This window comes from Lytechinus pictus, chromosome 5, assembly GCF_037042905.1.
Source record: "Lytechinus pictus isolate F3 Inbred chromosome 5, Lp3.0, whole genome shotgun sequence".
NCBI lineage: Eukaryota > Metazoa > Echinodermata > Echinoidea > Temnopleuroida > Toxopneustidae > Lytechinus > Lytechinus pictus.
Genome location: NC_087249.1, coordinates 9,258,610 through 9,276,790, shown reverse-complemented (window position 1 = coordinate 9,276,790; position 18,181 = coordinate 9,258,610). Strand labels below are relative to the sequence as shown.

At 36.4% G+C, this 18,181-nt stretch overlaps 1 protein-coding gene across 2 annotated transcripts in view; it reads right to left on the bottom strand.

Annotated features, from left to right (window-relative positions):
• Positions 1–3,038: 3,038 nt before the first annotated feature.
• Positions 3,039–18,181, bottom strand: part of LOC129262462 (uncharacterized) — a 28,779-nt gene continuing 13,636 nt past the window's right edge. The window contains exons 6-7 of one of the 2 annotated variants that reach the window (XR_010293614.1): positions 4,764–5,977; positions 3,545–3,937 (exon numbers count right to left, since the gene is read on the bottom strand). The gene's annotated coding sequence lies outside the window, so the exon portion shown is untranslated. Of the gene's footprint in view, positions 5,978–18,181 lie in introns of both variants that reach the window. The other variant, XM_064099764.1, reaches the window with a different exon arrangement.

Genomic DNA, 18,181 nt, shown 5'->3' with positions numbered 1-18,181 from the left:
TGCCAATATCCAGATGACAAGTCGATAACGCTAAAATAGGAAGATGATGCTAAAGCGTCGATGGAATCATCAGAACGTGGGATAGGATGGGAGTCTCTGACTGTGATCGCATTTAATGCTCGGTAGTCTACACAAAACCTGTAGGTATTGTCTTTTTTTCTCACCATCACAATTGGGCTGGCCCATGGACTGAAGCTTTCCTCAATAATGTCTCGTCTTAGTAGCTCATCGACCTGAGTCTGTATTTCAACTCTCATAGTAGGTGAAGTTCTGTATGCTCTTTGTCGAACTGGCGTCTCTGTTGTTGTGTTGATTTCATGATAGGCAAAATTAGTCTGTCCAATATCCTCAGATGTGCTGCTGAAAACATCAGAATAAGAATTGAGTAGACGTTCAGCACTTTCATACTCAGTTTTGGACAGGTTCGAAGTAGGGAGCATTGAAGAAATGTCAAGAGGTGAATTTTCCTGTGTGCCGGCTACAACACCGTCAAGAATTTCGTACTCTTCCTCTTTGTCTCCAGTAGTAGAATAGAATTGCCCGAGCGCAGTGTTTGCTGACAATTCTACCATCTCAGAAGTAGGGTTTATCAGCCTGAGTAAGATGATACCATCTTGTGGTCGAGAAAGGGATCTCGCACCCGCAATATTGAGATGTTCATCGATAGAGGGCTCAAATATTCCATTGTAGTCTTGTGGAACTACATCAGGTTGTGGTGATATCAATCGACCTTGAACATGCACCTCACTCATTCCAGGGAGAGTTGTCTTTCCAATCAGACAAACATTACATTTGAGTGGTACTTGGTGTTGATGTCGTTCAACAAGTGGAATACTCATACCAGGCATATTGAATGTTGATGTACGAGCAGAGATGGAGGCATCATGTTGGTCCATGAAATCCCAACCAAGGACGAAAGGGTGAGTTATGTTTCTCGCTACTCTGAACAGATGCTTGACTGTCTTGTTTCCAAGATGGATGGTTGGTGAGGTCGTTCCAATAATGTCAATACCTTCTCTGGTTATCGTTGAAGCCAAAGTTATTGTCTTGTGCAATGGACTTCGCTGGCTCTCTGGGATTGAGTAGTAGAAATCTGCACTCATCAGCGATATAAAGGAACCACTGTCGATGAAAGCTAAAATATACTTGTTGTCGACAATTGTGGGAATGTATGGCGGTGGAGGTGATGAAGACCTGCGATCGACAGTCGAAATAGATGAAGGATGACATTCATTTTCGGTTTGGGTCTGTTTATCAAAGAGGGATGAAGTTGATGGTCGACCCTTGTCATCAACTATGAATAGTTTCCCTGGTTGTGATCAAAGTGAACTTTCCTCGACTGAGCACTGTTCATCTGACGATAGGGTGAATTTCTCACTTCAGAGGGATGGCGATCATCAGAAAATGTAGGTAGCCAGTTTCGTCGACTTGAGTATTGGCGTTCTTGAGGGCTGGCCGATCTGCCATCGTAAGTGTTATATCTGTGTGGACTTGATCGGGAAGGGCTGCGATGAAAGCGTTGAGGGCTTGGTGACCTAAATCGTCTATGGTGTGGAGAGTATGGACTGGGTGATCGATGATGTCCAGACGACCGATGCCAATGATCATCTGAATTTTGGTACCTCGATCTAGATTGATGTTCATGTCGGTTGCGTACAGGGCTTGGTGATCTAGACTGCTTCTGATGCCCATCGTAGTATCGATGTTTGGGTTCAGATTTGTATCCTTCGAATTTCAGTTCGAGATTGTCTAATCGTTTCATCACTTTCTCCAATAATGCCGAGTTGGGATCACTTCTTTTCGGCGAAATCGAAGCTACCGTCTCATCTAGCGGTTGCCCAACTTGATTGGCTCTTTCGACTCGCACGGCAATGTCTAATGCTTCCGCAAAAGTATTCGCACCCATCTCGTATATCTTTATCTGAAGAGATTTGTCAATACCCGCAAGAAATCTGCGAAATTTCTCGCCGTCCTTTCCTGCAGCATCATAGTCTGGAAAGGCCTCTTCGACGAGAGTGGCTATTGCTGCTGCAAATACTTCTAGGGCCTCGTTTCTATGTCTTTTCCTTGCATCAATGCAAGATTTGAAGGAATTCAGGTAATTTGTATTCCCAAACACCGTCATCAACTTCTTCTTTACTATGCTATAGTCCTGTTGGTCAGAGGCTGTTATGCTCTCCCATACCGTAAATGCGGCGCCAGCAAGTCTCGATGGCAGAAGAAGGTGAAGCTTCCTCTCTGCCTGTGGGAGGACTTCGGCAGCAACTTCTAATCTCCTTGCCCATTGACCGAAATTTCGGCCATCTTCTCCAGTGAAGATTTCAGGGAGATCAAGTCGAAACATGATGGTAGGGTGTTAACAGTGTATAACAGAATACAGCTACATATATGTCAAATTACCATAGATTGACTCTCAACTTGCAAGTCAATAATAATCACACTCAGCTATCAGAGCAGAAATAGCTCTTGCTAAATGAAGGAGGGTGAATGTATGAACAGGAGTTAAAGCTAAGTGACTCACCAATATTCAAAAGCCAGTCTTTAGATACAAGCCTTGACAAACTTGAGAGTACACATCCAACTCACTATAGAATGTAAAGTACATTCAGTTTTCAAATGCAAACATGGATACAAATTAATGTAAGTGGAGGTAGCAAGATTGTAGATTTAACTTCAGATCATGAAAATAGAACTCACATTAATGAAGAATTCTCATGAAGCAGGATGAAAATACAATCAGTAGGTGCTTTATGGAAGCTGTATCCACAGAAGAAGGGTGTACTGATAATGTATCCACAGAGAACAGAAGAAGGGTGCAGTAAATCACTCGAAGTAGGATGTAAATCACTCGAAGGAGGATGTAAATCACTCGAAGTAGGGTGAAAAAATTCAACTATCAGCTGCTGGTGGGTAAAACTGCCTGAAGTTCTGGGGTAGAAGAGCACTAGAAAACACCGCTGGCACCAGTGTAGTACGGGGTTCTGTCAATATCTCATTTCTAGTTCTCTAAACACAGAGGCAGCCCAGCAGACATGTTGTCAGGTTGATAACTTACTGGCCAACTCCCAGTTTTTAATATATTAAAGCCTTGTTGCATTCTAAGCAACATTCCATTCAAATTAGTGAAGGCATATCAATATTCATATAAACGTAAATCAATAGAACAAAGTATAACTGAATATTCAAATACACAACAAAAGATATATATTGACTATTCAAACAATATGCAAATTATTATCTAAGCTTGAGTGCATCAACTTAACATTATAACCAATCAGAAGGAGAGAGGTGGAAGGAGAGGGAGAGAGGAGTGAAGAAAGCTGTATGAAGAATGGTGGAGTGATTTAATACAAAAGAACCTTGTGTGAGGAGTGTACAGCAGATAGTGTATAGAGAGTTGTACATAAAGAATAGAAAGTTAGGATGAAAAGGGTGAATATAAATGAGGGATGTTCTATTAGAAAAAAGGGGATGATTCATGAATAAGAGTGGAAAGAAATAACAGTTCAAAATCGATCCCTACACTAAGTTTAAATATTTTTTGATAAAAACAGAAAATGTAAGAGGAAAATTCTTTTAATGAATATGAATATGAAAAGAATATCCCTCGGATAGGGCGTTAAATGGAGGCCCCGTGTAGAGGAGTCACCACCTTTGCATGTTAAGAACCCACTGCACTATTTGTATAAGAGTAGGGGGAAACCCCGGTGTAGTGGTCCACCTGCACTCCCCCCAATCAGTTATATCAGGAGGAGAGACCTGCGGGTCATATAGTGATTCAGTTTGCTTTTCGCGTCCCAGGCACAGGTGACGCCAAACAAAATAATAATAATAATAATGATTGAATAACAACAAAAAAAGGATTTTAAAAATCAATGATTTTGTTGGTAATATTTCTTTGATGCCTATCACATGCAAGGTGATTTCTTTCATAGGCCTGGGGTGGTATTCTGAGATCCATTTTATCTCAGATAAAATAAAATATTTTATCTCCGTTAAAATCAGTGAGATAAAATACCCTTAAAATCTCTCCGAATTGGTATTCTGAGAACAATTTTATCTTCATTTTATCTCTGTAAGACACACCTATTTTTAAATCAATATCCAATAAGAAACACGCTTTTATAGCTCTCTCATATCACTCAACCAATGGAAATCCATTCCGCTAGGAGGTGTGGCGAAGAGGTGAGATTGCGTCAATTTATTGACTTCAATACGCTTGCACTATACGCTTGCGCGTCTTTACAGAGATTTCTTTTTAACAAAAATGGCAATACTCTCATCTTTTTTTCGAAGTCTATATCGCATCTTTTCAAGCATCATTTCAAAGACAATATTAGTCAAGAAAAGTCTTATGAAATGCTTCCTGATTGTACAGGAATAACTTTAAGGTGTTGTTCTCAATGAATATATCATTTTTCTTAATTTTCATGCCAACATTTGGAGTTAATTCACTTAAAAATATTGACGAAATCAACGTCGCGGAGAAAAAATAGCCCCTACCCTCTTTTAAGTTTATTTTATTTTTTCTTCAAAGAAACTTGGGCGCAAGCACATCACCCGCGTTGCAATGGCCAGATACGCGATGGGTATGTCTACGCAGCCACTGCTCTGTTGCGTATCATCATAGATACGCAAGATAAAATTTATACGCAAGATAAAATTGTAAATTTAATCTGAGAGATAAAATGTCATCTCAGAATACCAATTTCATTTTAAGAGATAAAATAAAATATTTTAAAGATAAAATGACCTCAGAATACCGCCCCTGATTTTTCCCTGAGAAAAAAATATATTATATATATAGATCGATTGCTTTTGCATGCCCCACTTTGTGGAATAGCCTTCCTGAAGACATAAAAAAATGTACCTCTGTCGAAACTTTCAAAAATCTTCTAAAAACTTTTTTTTATTTAACTCTTAGTTCTTTATGCGCCTTGAGCACTCTACAGAGTGGATTTGGCGCTTTATAAGTCACATTATTATTATTTTCAACACACACATCTTCGCTCTTCTATGAAAATGATGCATTATAAATCATTCAGTATATGGGAGCAGTTCAAAATATTTCAAAAGAATGAAAAAAAACAAAAACCTCTTATTAAATTGATTTATAGGTTTCTCCAATTCTACAGCTTTTATCCGAACCGCCTTTATTTTGATTTCCCCTTCGAGGTGGGATGATATTATAGAAAATATGATTAATAACAGACAGAATAAGTTCTCACACAATAAATAAAATCACTTATAATAATAATAATTATTATGATAATGATAGAGTTGCACTGCACTGCATTACATGTAGTTAAAATATAAGATTACTGAATACTGATATCTCATTGGAAAAAAGGTGATTAAAATGTTAAAAATATACATGTATCAAACAACTCTTCAAGGTTAAAATAAAAGTAAGACCATACAGATGGAAGAGTTCATAGATATGAGCTCCATGGAGGACAATAATCTGTAAAACAGAATCTAGTTGGAGCAAACAATTATTTCATGAGAAAGTCTTTCCAATTCTGATTATCACTAACACAGAAAAGCATTTGTAGGACCGTGAATTAATATTGCTTGGAAAACTACATGACATTTGATGGAATTCAGTGCTCAATTTGCTATTTTCTCAAGAATCACATAATTTCTTCCACAGCCATTTGCATATTTTTTTTTTATACATACAAACAAATGGGTGAGCATTTTATTGGATTTTGTTTGAACTCATTATGAGATCGTTATTTAACACAACTGGCATTTATCTTTAAGATAATTTCATAATTAGCATATGATAACAAATGACCTTACAATGACATTGGAAACACTGATCCTGGACTTCTGACCCCAACTTCAACATCAAGGTAATCATGGCTCCAGAATGTATTCAAAGCAGTCGTCCTGAAGTAAATTGAAAATTTCCGCATCCCGGCACCTCGATAACCGCATCTCTCATCACCTTACCACCCCAAACCGGAAGAGTCTGAATGGAAGAGTGGAGATAGAGAGAAAGAGAGAGAGAGAAAAAAAAAGTACAGGACAGGTCAATAAAAATGGAGTGTAGTGTTTACATCGACCAAAGCTGGCTTGTTTAATGACTACGTTTCTAAAGGTGTTTGTGGCGGTATGCCATTGTCCATGTATGTGAAGCGACGGACCACAAAGTTCGGAAACGCATCTATTATTCAACAGGAAATGCGACATCCAGTTTTGGCAAGGTACGGGATGAAAATATGGCACTTTGTAGCCTTGGCGTGCATTTTAAATGAAACAGTCTCTCCTGTGACAGCATGCACTGCAGATGGTATGATGTGGAAAGCTATTCTCATTATTCTCATTAATCTTTGTAAATGGAACATTCATAGGAATCATGTCTAATGCATCCATGATACAAGTAACTTGTTTATCACACATGGTTAGCTCTTTGGCCGGTTTCCATTTACCGGGGGTATTTGATTTCATTTCCATAAAAAGACAGATAAACTCATAATACACTAATATTTATGTAATTAATGCACTGAATCAGTTGTCAATCCAATTGTTTTAGTTCTTGGTAGAAAAAAATTGGAATAAACCCAGTTTCATATAATAGTGGGGATATGACATCATCAACCCACCTAATGAATATTCATAAAGACATGCCTAGAACTGTTTCACCGGAATAATGCAAATCTTTAAAATTCAATAACTTCGTTATTTGTTATCCGATTTTGATCAAATTTTCATCATTTTTCTTTGTGAATTTTAGGGGTGACCGGGGTTAGTTGGAAGTCTTGCGCATCATTTGCCTGGGTGCACGGTTTCGGAATTACGCAACATTTTGTACGTGCATGTCGGACCCAAAATTGCTCAAAAACGTGATTCCATGTACAAGGTCAATGAAAATTGTGTTTTTCAACCAAAAATCATAAATGTATGATTATTTTTTACTTTTGTTGGTTCAAATGGATTTATTTTATGCTATTTTATTTATGATCGCAAAAGAGTCTCCAACAAAGTACATTGGAAAAAACAATAAAAAACAAGGGTTCGAAAAAACTAAGAAATACAAATAAAAAAAGCAAAAAATACATAAGAAATAATATTTTTTTGCAATTTTTGGTGGATATTTGATATAAATGTGAAAATTGATACTCTCACCAAAAATTAGTATTCTACTAGCTTAATAAATAGAGTTAAAGGCCAAAAAAAAAAAAAAATACAAAATTATAAACAATTAATTTTTGTCTTGTAAATTTGATGCAGAAGTACATGAAATTGCTGATAATTGCATGTAAAATCAAACGCACACAAATATGCGGAATTCTACTACACAGTGTGCTTGCGTGAGTGGCTGTATAATAGAAAACATAAAGTTCAACAAATCCACACTTTAAATATTTTGAACTTGAAAAAAATAAAGCAAATAGGCTAAAACCATGTAATATTACAGTTTTAAGTAGTTTTAGTATAATTCTTAATTGACCATGCAGTGTTCCAACTTACCCCATACCATGTTCCAACTTACCCCATAATGGTCTTGTTCAAGGTGGATTTTTTCAGTAACTATCATAGAGTTAACAATTTTATGGGGTATATTTCAAGCCCTTAGATATATGCTTCAAGCTGATATATTGATTGTTTCTCTAATAAAATCTATTTGGATTTTACAGCCATTTTTGTCAAAAATGCTCCAACAAACCCCGATCTCCCCTACTCTATTTATTGAGATACAAATATCTACAGCCTGGACCATCCCTTTAATTAAATACATTATTAAACATAGTCGGTTCATACTTTCATATACATTATGTGTGTGTGTGTGTAAAACATGCCTACCTTATAACAAAGTAAGTTTCAGCAATGATTACTAGTAAATCAGTAGTCAATCAGTCCAAATAAAAATAAAAAACACCCAAAGTCATATAAAAAAATACAAAATAAGTGGAAAGATGATATTAGCTTACTCAATGCACATTCAAGAGGTCATGCATAGAACTGTTTCAACCCCCCCAAATGAAATGCAAAACTTTGTTTTTCCTTTTCCAAATTTGATAAAAATTCCCATTTTGTAGGATTTCACCCTTTCTGTTCAAATCACATAATTTTCAGCCAAGGGCACCCCCACATCCCATCGTTGAAAAAATCAGCAGTTTTAGAAGAGCGAGTCAAAAATTAGAATGTTGGTATAGACAAGGGCAGGTATAGTTTATTATATTACGTGGTTTCATGTAGTTACCATAAAATTTTGTTTGGGGTATTTTTTTTATAATTAGATATTTGTTTGTGTAATATTGTGTTAAGTTGTTATATTCTTAATGATTAATTATTGAAAAAAGGAGATTTTTTATGGTGGGCTCGAAATAGAAATGGAAGCGCCATCAAGAGATTTTTGAAAGCCGTATTGGGCCTTGAGGTGAGGTGGGTTGGAAAGCTCTGGTTTAGAATTATAAAGTCATTATCACTGTGTACTGTGAGGAATTAGTGCCTATCTAGCTCTGACCAAGGAGAGGTGATATCTCCTTGCTCTGACCAGGTGATATCATTTATTGGCCTTGGGTGATAGCTTTCTGTCATAAATTATTCATTCAGCTTGTTATTGGGGTAATTATAATTTAGACACCTTGAGTGCAGAAGCTGGATAATTAAGGAGTGGAATTGATGGGATTAAAGATAACTATCCACTCTCTTTAAAGGACAAGTCCACCCCAACAAAAACTTGATTTGAATAAATAGAGAAAAATTCAACAAGCATAACACTGAAAATTTCATCAAAATCGGATGTAAAATAAGAAAGTTATGATAGTTTAAAGTTTCGCTTCATTTCACAAAACAGTTATATGCACATCTCGGTTTGTATGCAAATGAGGGAACTGATGACATCACTCACTCACTATTTCTTTTGTATTTTATTATATGAAATATGAAATATTTTGATTTTCTCGTCATTGTCATGGGAAATGAAGTTTCATTCCTCCCTGAACACGTGGAATTCCATTATTTTAACATTTTGTGCTTCAGGCAAGGAGGTCCTAATCATCAAATTCGTAAAAATTGATATATTGTAGAATTCAAACAATAAAAAACAAAAGAAATAGTGAGTGAATGACATCATCGACTCTCTCATTTGGATGTAACTGGCTCGTTCACATAACTATTTTGTTAAAAATAAGCGAAATTTTGAAATGTCATAACTTTCTTATTTTACATCCGATTTTGATGAAATTTTCAGCATTGTGCTTGTCTGATTTTTCTCTATTGATTCAAATCAACATTTTTCTGAGGTGGACTTGACCTTTAATAAAAATAAATTTATAAGTTATGTATTTGATATTTTCTAAATGAAAACTGACTATAATATGAAAAAGAAAGCAATATTACCTGTGAGTAATGACTAATGAGGAATCAGAAAGTGGGAAATACATTTTTTTTTATATCCCCCCCCCCCATATCACCAAATCCTTTGTGTGTGTGTTTGTGTTAAATGTGAAAGCTAAATCATGAATAATTTCACACATCTTTAAAATAAAAAAACCCTGTACATTACACAAATATATATATTTTACATGAAAAACATTGGAAGGAATTTCATTCACTGATGTCTTCATAAATGTATAGGCACTCAAATATCCATGATAACTGAAAGCGAGTGAGAGCAATTCATGAAATAAGTTAAACATGTAGCACTTTATTACGGCCCTGAAAATCATGAATGAATAACGCACAGCGATGGAGCAAAAACACGATGAATCATAATTTTGGTGAGAAAAAGAAGACGGATTGGGTAAATACAGATTTATAACGGGAACGTCGGGACGTGACCTTTAAGTCTGAAATTACATTTGGGCAGGGAGTGCGAGGGAAAGAACGATCGCTTCGTGTCGCTCCGCTTCTCTACTCATCCTCCTCGTCTTCCCGCATCACTGAGCAACGGAAGTTTTCTATTACTACGCCTCCATCTCATCACGCACCCAAGGGAATGGAAATTGGATGGAGGGGTACAGAAAGGGGATGGTAGAGATGAAGAGGAGGATAGAGAGAGAGAGAGAGAAAGAGATGGAGATACAGGTGGAGAGGGGAGAGAATGGGAGAGGGAGAGAAGAGAAATGGGGTAGGGTTATTTCCAATTCGTCTAATGCCAATTCCTCCAATAGCCAACTCGTCTAATGTCCACTATCCACATGGTCTATATTGCCAATTTGTTCACTCACCATTTCGTCTAATAACCAGTTGGTCCAATAGCATTTTGGTCCATATTCCATTTGGTCTAATTGGACAAAGTGTTAATTATGCAAAATGAATTAAATTGAAATGGATATTATTTATTAGACCAACTGGTTATGAAACGAAATGGGGATTAGACGAAGTGATGATTGGACCGAAAGGTTACTGGACGGAATGGCATTAGACTAAATGAAAGTAGACCATGTGGAGAGTGGACGAGTTGGCAGTAGACGAATTGGCAATTTACCGTAGCAGAGGGGGGGGGGGGGGAGAAAAAGAGAGGGGGGGAGAAAAAGAGAAGGGGGAAGGAGAGAGGAATGCAGAAGCGAGGGAAAAATACAGAGCAGAGATGGGGTAGAGAGAGGAAAGAAAAGTGGAGAAAGGGAGAGGTGGGAAATGACTGAGAGTAGTCATCATGAGGAGAAAGTTTGGACTGATCAGGACAAAGGCAATGAGAGATGAAGAAGACAAAGAGACAAAGAAGATGTGTGTTTGACAAAAGACTGAGCGGCAGAGAAGAGAGAATTATATCTTTTTGATGTATACATTTTCAAGACATCAAAATTAGAATGAATTCAGTGATAATTGAAGAATGAAAATTTAGGAAAATGAAGAAAAACCTGAAAAGAGAAAGAGCACTACATTTATTCAATCCATGTCATCTTTAAAGAAAGATGTACACTTTGAATTGAAACGAAAAGGCTTTTAACATGCAGCATACTAAATCAACTTGAAAAAAATTGAGAGACATGTATTATAGATACAGACTGAACATGATGAAGAGAGAAAGGGAGAGGGATAGAGACAGTGAGAGAGACCAAGAGAACGGTTGTACATAGGAGAGAGTGATAACAACATGTGAGACAGAAGGGGTGTGTGTGTGTGTGTATGTATGAGGGTATGTGCGTGTTTATATGGAAGGGGGATCGGCAAAAAGAAATGGAAAAAAGGTGAGTGGATGGAGGATAGAAGAAAGAAAGAGAGAGAGAAGAGAGAGACGGGAGAGAAAAAAGGAAAAAGGGAGAATGGGTATGGTTCACGCCAGGGAGAGATGAAGGCAGTGTAATCAAGCGAAGGGCAAACGAAGCTAATCAAGTAAATTACAGTCAGACATATTATTATCACTCTCCCAGCCGACCAATCAGCATTGAGCTCTCATCCTGGCCCCACTTCCAATTGAGAGACCATCTGTTTTAAAGGGCATTATCACCCACAGTCCCATACATTATAAAATACAGAAAATCTACTGACTAGTGTTGGGTTGACTGTATCTGGTACATGAAAATGGATGTGATAATTGTATTCTTGCACATTTTTATTCAATTAGAAATATGCAAATAATCATAGATACTATGCACAATAAAAAAAAGGTTTACAATATAAAATGTGACAACATTTGATGGAAACAGACTCAGTCAGTCAGTTGTGCATTCTGAGTTGAAGGTAGAACAATGTACATGACTACATATAAAACTAGTATAAAATCAAATAGCTCATCATCATTGTAACAAAGTAATTAAAGTACCTTTCACTTTTACTGATGTATATGTAAAGATATTCTCAGAACAAAAATATATCATAAAAATTCACCAAAGCATAACCATTGTACTGAATGAAGAGAGTAATGAGGTAGACCTGTATTAGACCTCTGACAAAGAAATGTCTCAGTCATTCCTGTAATTCAAGTGCTAGTAAATATCTTCTTAACAGTAGAAGTTTGCATTATCACTATCAAAGATTACTTACATGTAATATTTTCCTTTAGATAAGTTTATAATAATAATTAAAGGACAAGTCCACCCCAACAAAAAGTTGATTGGAATAAAAAGAGATGTAATCGGATGTAAAATAAGAAAGTTGACATTTTAAAGTTTCGCTTAATTTCACTTTCAGTTTTTATATGCACATCCTGGTCTGTATGCAAATGAGGAGACTGATGACATCCACTCACTATTTCTTTTGTATTTTATTATATGAAATATGAACATCCCTGAACATGTGGAATTAGCATTGTTTAATACTTTATGGAATCGTCAAGTTGGTCCTTATTGTCAAATTTGTAAAAAATGAAATATTGTATAATTCAAACAATAAAAAACAAAAGAAATAGTGAGTGAGGGACATCATCAACTATCTCATTTGCATGTCACTCAGTTGTGCATATCACTGTTTTGTGAAAAATAATCGAAACTTTAAAATGTCATAACTTTCTTATTTCACATCCGATTTTGATGAAATTTTCAGTGTTGTGCTAGTTTGACTTTTCTCTATTTATTCAAATCAACATTTTTCTGGAGTGGACTTGACCTTTAACAAAAAAACCCTTGGCAAAGCAAACTTATAACTAAAAGAGATACCACCTTGAAAAGCATAAGGTAAAACCATGGCATGCTTACCGTACAGCATAAATTATTAATTCCCAATGCAAAACAGAAACAATACGAATAATAAAATAATTTCTCGGAAAAGCAATTATGGAAATGAATAACTATATATGAATTATGCATTGCTGCTACAGGGAGAAAACACACAGTATGAACAGCTACTGTATTTCTAACCCATGGATAACAAACATATTTTATCACAGTAACTAAGGCTTCCATACCAAAATGTGTTCCATATCTACTTCTGTGAACCCTCTGTATAATTTATAGTGTGAAAATATCCAGCCAGGTCTATTCCTCCATTTTCAGTTCCTTCAGTCAAAATCGCATTTTGTATTGAAGCCAACATTATTTACAAGGGGTATTTGGGATATTTAGGGCCAAACCCCTCAACTATCGTCCACTTATAGCTAAACCAGTGTATAAAGACTACTCCTGAACCCGAGAAAAAAAAGAGGGTATTTTTTTATCAATCTTTATGAGCAAACCCGATATATTTTTCCCCCGATACATTTTTCCATGATCAGAGAGCTCAGTGAATAAATTATGCTGCCCTCTATTACATGCAGTTGCTATGATACACTTCATGATATATAGAGGATACTATCCCTTTCCATCGATAATTTCTTTGGTTAACATAGTGTGTGTTCAATGTTGATTTTAAGATTCAAACAGCAACATGAATCATGATGGAAAACGGTATTACAAAACACAGAACACAAACACGATCAGGGGTGCACGTTCAGTGTAAAAAATATAAAGTTGATTGAATGTCGATCGTCAATAAATTACTCGCTCTCCAAAGGTTCTAGTAGGATCCATGGTATCTGCTTGTGTAGGCTTCCACTGCGAGAGCAAATTGAAAGACATTTCAAAACTCAATTGAAATTGAATCTGAGCTGATCGTGTTTCAATACTCATCTTTTTCGGCGTTTAAATTTTCCACTGACTCGTGATCTGAAAGAGTTTTACGACCGGAAATAGATGACATTGAACAAACCATTTGTTTCTCATTATATCCATGTTTTGTGATTGCGTTTTCAATCATGTTTCATGTTGCTGTTTAAATTTGAAAATCAACATTGAACACACCCATAGAAACATTGAAATACACTCTATCCAGATCGACTGGCCCATATTCTCAAAAGATTTTTTTTTAATTGGTCAGTATTTTTTATGTACCCTCCACAATTCTTAGGTAAATATTTCAGAGTCAGAATGAATTCAAAGTTTATAATATTAACTTCTTCGCTTTATTAATCAAGACAAAACCACTTAGTTGATTGTCAATATTTACATACATGTACATGAAAATGAGGATGTGGGATTTTTTTTTACCACAAATATTTTCTGACAAATAATCTCAATTAATGAGGCCTTTTGTTCCATTGCTGCCTAATTTCTGATCCAAAGTATGCAAAGTGTACTGATGCAAAGACAAAAATCAGCAAATATGGTACTGATCTGTACGGTCTTAGTGGTCTTGAACTATATAGCTAATATCACCACATTCAGGAAATTGTGGTATCATTTATTATCTATAAATAAATTTTATTTTGTAGTGGATTTACAGGGAATTTCACTTTCTAATTGATTAGCAGCAATACACATTGGGGAACAGATTTCCGCAAACTTCTGAATAGATCACGGATAAATCCTCATAAACAAGAGACATGTATTGCCTTAATATATCATTTTCAATTCATATACAATACCCGGAAAATTTTCCCCTAATTTAGTTATGAATAAATTTAGTTTATCATTTGATTCATAATGTTTGGGATAATGATCATATAACCAATGAGATACATGACAGAAACTCAAATAATTCACGGTCCACATATCAAGTCAAGTGTTAGTTTCATCAATCTCTTGTTTCAGATACAGAATCATTTTCCAGAACTAAACTATTTCCTCATGTCCTGTTTAGAGAGCGGGACAGCCCCCAACTTATTATAAAATCTTTCTTTAATTTTCTTTAAAGCAGAAACTGCCAGTTAATGGTGAGTGGGCGACACTTCTCTTGAGAGTGAAAGTATAATTTTCCTGGTTTCCCTTTCTTTCATTATACTAAAAATATCCTTCATCCACAGTCCCAAACGCTTCATGACTTGGCGCAATGCCAATCAAAATCATTAAATTGTAAAATATAATTTTTTTCTCTATAAATTCCGTCAGAGGCTCTTTGATCCTTCTCTCATTCACGATTGGATCTATCTTTTAATTACAACCAGAAATAGATAATTTCGATGCAATCCGCTAGCTTGGAGGCCTTGTGTGGGATTCCATTAGATATCTCCAAAGGAATATAATCCTTGCCATGGTCACTGTGATCAAATATGGATAGCAATATCAAATTGTATAAATTTCCCTATGTAGCTTCACAATTTTGTATGACTAATGGCCTTGCTCATCCATTCATTCTTTCATTTATTCATAATCAAACAAATAAGCCCAAATAACTTTCCAGTCCTCGGGATTGGGAAGGGGGGGGGGGGGCAGGTGGTATTTAATTTTAATTCAAATATTTCAAGTCATGTTATTCATAATAAATAAATAAATAATATAGGATATGTATAGCACACGTATCCACCTTGCTCGGTGTTCAAGGCGCTCCTAAATTAATTATAATAATTATTTGATTTATTTCATGGTACAATACCATCATACACAATTTAAACAAGGAGCTAAAAGGGCTCAGACTGGTTTTTGTGGAAAAGGCAGACATATTGAAGCCAAAATAGAAGAAATTATCAAAACTGAAAATATTGTTGAAGTGTAAAAGCTGAACAGTTCCATGTGGGCAATTATATGAATGTAAAGATAAAGAATGTGCATTATTTTTCTCATTATCTTTGTCATTTGATATACCGGTATATGTAAATCATGCTCATCTCATAATTATGCCTGCATTGCCTGGTAATTTTACTCTACTCATGCACAATGAGACAACCACACAATAAGTTTTCTGAAAACTGATGCCAGACAACAAGCTATACTTCCAGTAATGTTCCTGTTTCAATTGTAAGTTGAACTCACAAGGACCCGTTTGTTCTAAACATTTTGATAAGTTTCAAAAGATTTTTTTTTGGAGCTCACATGACATTCAATCTTGACCCATTTACACGTGGAGAGTGTTTTTATCAACATTTTTGTCTCACAAGTTTCAGATCTGACAACCAGTGGTGGATCTAGGGGTGAGGGGGGTTAGGGGTGTTAGGGGAAAATTGAGAAGTCAATATCATGACTGAATTTATTTTTTGCCCTGAAAGTTTGAACAGGTCGAATATAGTTCAATAAGCCCATCAAACTTGAACTCGGGTAATACAGGTGGGATCACACTACTTAACATACTGGTACAAACAAGAGTGAATACAGTTCAGGAAGCACAGGATATAATTATGTAGATACCAGCAAAAGAGGTTGGTTCAGGATATACATTCAAATTACCTTCCGAAACATGTAGCTGAAAAGAACTTTTCCAACCAGTATTCCACTAAACATCTGACTTGCAGTGCGTGACACGGAGGACCCTCAACTCAATAGGACAATTTCCCACTATTATACATGCTTTTCACACTGCACTTTTTTTCCTTAACCCCGGGAAATTGGCGGGGCTAAGGGGGGTCTTAGTCCCGCCAATTTCCCGGGGTTAAGCTTAGCCCACTTCGTTTTCACACGTTTTAGCAAAGTGGGCTAGCACGGTAAATAGTACGGTACTATCTGGTCATGCAAAAAAAGCAGGGCCAGCCGACTTATTGTGCACCACAACTGCGGAGCTAGGAGATGCAGTGTGAAACGAAACTGGGCTCAGGAAAAGTGGGGCTAAGCATTAGCCAATCACAGAAGTCGAAATTGCACGTTAATCGCACTCTGTATGGTAAAATCATCAATATTCATGATCTGTGTGTTAGTCCAGGGTTAAGGCGTTAACCCAGGCGAAGCAAGTAGTATGGGGTTGAGAAAGACAGTGTGAATCCAAAAAAAGATAGTATGGGGTTAAGGATAGTCCGGGGATTAAGAATAGTATGGAGTTAAGGAAATACAGTGTGAAAAGCATATTACAGTACCAAAAGCTTTTGTTTACATAACACTTTACACCTTAACTGTAGACAAGGGCTGAATTGTGCTCTCTGTAATGTAATGTGGGTGAACAAAGTCCCCTTTCTTGTTGAAATGTCACCCAAGGCAATACAATACGGAAAAGGGGATTTAGGAAATGACAATCTTGAAAAAAAAAACACTGCTTCACGTTCAAGTTCCAACCAAAATATTGTGAATATGACTAAATTTATGGAGAATGATTGATATGGCCCCCCCACCATATTTCTTCGGGGAGAGGGAAGAGTCTCACTCCATGTATTCAGACTGACTCCATCACCAGAAAACCTTTTAAATTGCGAAAAAATGCTCAAGCCTAAAAATACCTGATAATTATTTCCCATTTACACCGGCCCATGCAGACGGTTTCGGGGCAAGTTCTCATAGTTACGATCACGAGCACGCGTAGTATGGTTCGATTAGCAGGCGAGGCCATGGGGCTCAAACCCAACTACTCGCTGGGTTGAGAAAGTTCTTGCAAGTTGCTTTCACACCGCCAAGATACCTCTGACCTTCAAAAAATCCCTGAGAAAGTTCTTGTTATTTTGACAAGTACCTACAATTCAGCAGATGTATTTTCTGTCAGGTACATAGTCAGGCAGCAAATTACAAATTGGCCAAGTTTTATTTTTCACTTTCATAGGTTCATTACATCACAAGGAGCAATTTTCAACTTGGTGTCAAATTTCTAATGGTCATCTTGACCATGTGAGGGTCAAAATGGGGTCAATAGGGTGCAATTTTTTTAAAGAGTATTTTGCTTTCACACACACTGGCAAAATACCTGATATTTTCTGATCAGGGTCGATCAAGGCATAGACGATACCTCTGTATTCTGAGAACACCTTGCATTCCCTAAACTTCCAGCCTGTCTGAATACACCTCTTATTTTAAATGTCTGGTCAATTTTTTGAAAGACTCTATGAGATTGATACAGTGAAGATTGAAAGCTTTGTGTGTTGTAGAACCATTTCAAAGTCTTTTTCAAGAACGTTCTGGTAGGATCATTTCGGAATGCGCAGGATTTCTCAAATTCTGGAAAGAACCACACAACCCACTTGTGAAATTCAGTTCAGGCTGGATAAGCCAATACACTGCTTCTAAACTCTAGAGGGCAGTATACCACCTTTGGTATCAATTGGCAGTGGACTCTTGAGTGGGTGCTGCAAGAGGTTTTTTTTTTGGCCATAGTTCCGTTCATTATTAAAGAGATTGAATTTTTATAGATGTTTCCCTACTGCGAATATATTCCTTTCACCTTTTTATATATTAATTAGATTGAATTACCAGTATGGAATCCATTACACTACTTATTTTATCATTAGAATATAATTACATTTTTTTGTTGCAAGAAGCAGACCAGGGCCCCGTCGTACAAAGAGTTGCGATTGATCCGATCAATCGCAACTATGGAAAGCCAGCAAAGTCAACATATTAAATGCATGTTTGTTTAAAAAAAATCTAGATATGAATGTATATCCATAAATTCATTGATTTCT